The following is a 3,494-nucleotide window of genomic DNA, read 5'->3' on the forward strand; positions in this document are numbered from 1 at the left end:
AGACCGATTGAGAGAAACAGAAGAGGGAGAGATTTAGAAATCAGAGAGAGAGAGAGAGAGAGAGAGAGAGAGAGAGAGAGAGAGAGTAGTAACAGGGCAGTGATCCGAAGGTTCCCCTGGTTAATAGACTCTGGGTCATACCATCTTCAGAAAGAAGTGTGGGGGTTGGGTGGGGGTTGCTGCATTTTTCCAGCTCCCCTAGAATAAGCCGATGGTTGTGTCCCAGTGTTTCTGAGCGCATAGCACAGCAGAGAGTCTGATCTCCCCACAACTCCGCTCTGAACACTCCACCAGAGCAGAGCCTGTTAAACATGAGCAAAACTCAAGACCACCATGTGTCTGTTTATAGTCCAGACTCTCTGAAGGAATCTTGATGAAGGTGTTTTAGGCAGGGGTTGCTTTTCAGATAAGACACAGCCAATCAGAATAGAGCTCATTTACATTTATAGCCCTATTTGGACAGGAGTAGTTGTACGTGGGGAACTGGGATAATATCATTTTTCCACAAGATGACCATAATGTTTATGGTAGATTCACACAGGATAAGAACTCTCATAGATGGGCCTACATGATTCACGCAGCGTGGATCAGACACAGCGGAGCTACTTTTTAGACTTTTTAGACAGTCACAAATTAGTTCTGAGATCCCACCAAAAACATACAGCTCTCAACAACTTTTTTCTAGTCCGTGGGTCAGTTTTAACCCCACGGGCCACTGTGGCTGCAGGTTCTCATTCCAGTTCAGCAGCGCACACATGATTCTATTTGTTTAACTAGTCTCCTTCTCTAAACGGTTGGTTGGAGCCAAAACCTGCCACCTCACTGGCCCTTTGTGGATAAGCTTGGTGACCCCTGTTCTAGTGTTTCACAACAGATAATGGGCGAGAAGGTGGCAAAAAACTTTACTAATCCTTTTAGAACAGACATTATAAACTGTTTAATGGTAACGACACGTTCATAACCCGTATAGAGGCTACTAGCCTGGACAACACATATCTACAGGATGTTTTGTGGATTTGAGCATGGTGCATCATTCAGCTGCAGAGCTGTTACTTAAAACATTTCACTAAACGCTTCCTTCAGCTCCTACTCCATTCTTGAGAAAACCCACGAAAAACTCCTTTTCTCTGTGATGTGATGCAATATTACCCCACATTTCCATTCAGATGGGATTAATAACCTGGGGTTATTTTTACTGCTCGTTTTATAGAAGGTAAAAGTGTCAGGAGTCATTCCTGAAACAGGAGCATGCCTCTGGAAAATGACTGAAATGGTTTGTTTGGGCAGGATTAAAACTACTGAGATACTCAGGTGATAATTACTTTACCCCCACATCCCACAGGTAAAACTTCTCCCCTCCAAATAGGGCTTGAGCCATTAGCCATTTCCAGACATGACAACGGCTTATGGTCCACAGAGTGACTCACTGCAGTCTTGGTTCATTCAGTCCTGGGGGGATGGGACTGAGGGTGCTGCTTTCAGGTTGTTATTCTGCTAAATTATTATTCTTGCGTTTTTAGTGACATTGCTGTGAATATTAGCCTATGATTTGAGAACTCATTTCTCATCAACACAGCTCACAACACACTCAGGGAAGTTTACACTGATTTATTGTTTCTTTCTAAATGTTTCCTTCTCATTTCAATGCTAAACTTATAGAAGTATACGAGAGGAACCCTGACCCATTTATCTGCCTCATGTTTATAAACAGGGCGGCACGGTGGCGCAGCAGGTAGTGTCGCAGTTACACAGCTCCAGGGGCCTGGAGGTTGTAGGTTCGATTCCCGCTCTGGGTGACTGTCTGTGAGGAGTTGGTGTGTTCTCCCCGTGTCCGCATGGGTTTCCTCTGGGTGCTCCTGTTTCCTCCCACAGGAACACACGTTGGTAGGTGGATTGGTGACTCAAAAGTGTCCGTAGGTGTGAGTGTGTGAGTGAATGTTGCCCTGTGAAGAACTGGCGCCCCCTCCAGGGTATACAGGGTGTATTCCCGCCTTGCGCCCAATGATTCCAGGTAGGCTCTGGACCCACCGCGACCCTGAATTGGATAAGCGGTTACAGATAATGAATGAATGAATGTTTATAAACAGAGCCCTGTTTCCTGCAGCTGTTTCAGTCAGTCGAAGCTCGGTGGCCGAACAGCCAAGTCATTCCCTATTCCCTACATAGTGCACACTTCCCAGATTATAAATCTAAGACTACTACACCCAGACAGTGCATTAGTGCGACAGGGAGGCGTGAAGATTATAGCTGGACATTAATGTCACTATATACACCGATGAACCATAACATTATGACCACCATGTTTCTACACTCATTGTCCCCTCTCTCAGCTCCACTGACCACACAGGAGCACTTTGTAGTTCTGTAATTGCAGACTGTAGGCCACACGTGGCTCTGCATACTTTATTACCCACTTTCCCCCGTTCCTCAGCGCTCAGGACCTCCACAGAGCAGGTGTGATGTGGTGGTGGATCCTTCTCAGTGCTGCAGTGACACTGACGTGGTGGCGGTGTGTTAGTGTGTGTTGTGTTGGTGCGAGTGGATCAGACACAGCAGTGGCCGTGTGGACAGTGGAGCTGAGAGAATGAGAGTCAGAGTCCCATAAAAGTAAGAACACAAAATAAGATAGAGTAATTAGTGATAAACAGAGTAAAGCAAATGAAAATGAAAGAGGAGGACAATGTACAATCTCTGGCAAAAACTATGTAATCAGCAGTCTCTGAGGATGTTCCTTCAGTTGTTTAATTTTGTAGAAAAAAGCAGATCACAGACATGACAAAAACTAAAGGCATTTCAAAAGGCAACTTTCTGGCTTTAAGAAACACTAAAAGAAATAAAAAATAATAATTGTGGTAGCCAGTAACAGTTAGATTTTTAGAAGAAGCACAGGGAATAAATTATCGAATCACTCAATTCTGAGGAAAAAATTATGGAATCATGACAAACAAAATAACACTCCAACACATCACTAGTACTTTGTTGCACCACCTCTGGCTTTTATAATTGCTTGCAGTTTCTGAGGCATTGACTTAATGAGTGACAAACAGTACTCTTCATCAATCTGGCTTTCTCTGATTGCTGTTGCCAGAACAGCTTTGCAGGTTGGAGCCTTGTCATGGACCATTTTCTTTAACTGCCACCACAGATTTTCAATTGGATTGAGATCTGGACTGTTTGCAGGGCATGACATTGACCTTATGTGTCTTTCTTCAAGGAATGTTTTCACAGATTTTGCTCTTTGGCAAGATGCATTATCATTTTGAAAAATGATTTCATCATCCCCAAACATCCTTTCGAAAATTGTCCAAAATGTCAATGTAAACCTGTGCATTTATTGAAGCTGTAAAGACTGCCATCTCCCCAGTGCATTTACCTGACATTCAGCCCCATGTCATCAATGACTGTGGAAATTTGCATGTTTTCTTCTTCACTTGTTTCAACAGCTCTCCAAGGTGTGATCGCTCCTTTTTACCTTCATACTAACGAGCAGCTTT

Source organism: Hoplias malabaricus, chromosome 3 (assembly GCF_029633855.1).
Source record: "Hoplias malabaricus isolate fHopMal1 chromosome 3, fHopMal1.hap1, whole genome shotgun sequence".
NCBI classification, from domain to species: Eukaryota; Metazoa; Chordata; class Actinopteri; order Characiformes; family Erythrinidae; genus Hoplias; species Hoplias malabaricus.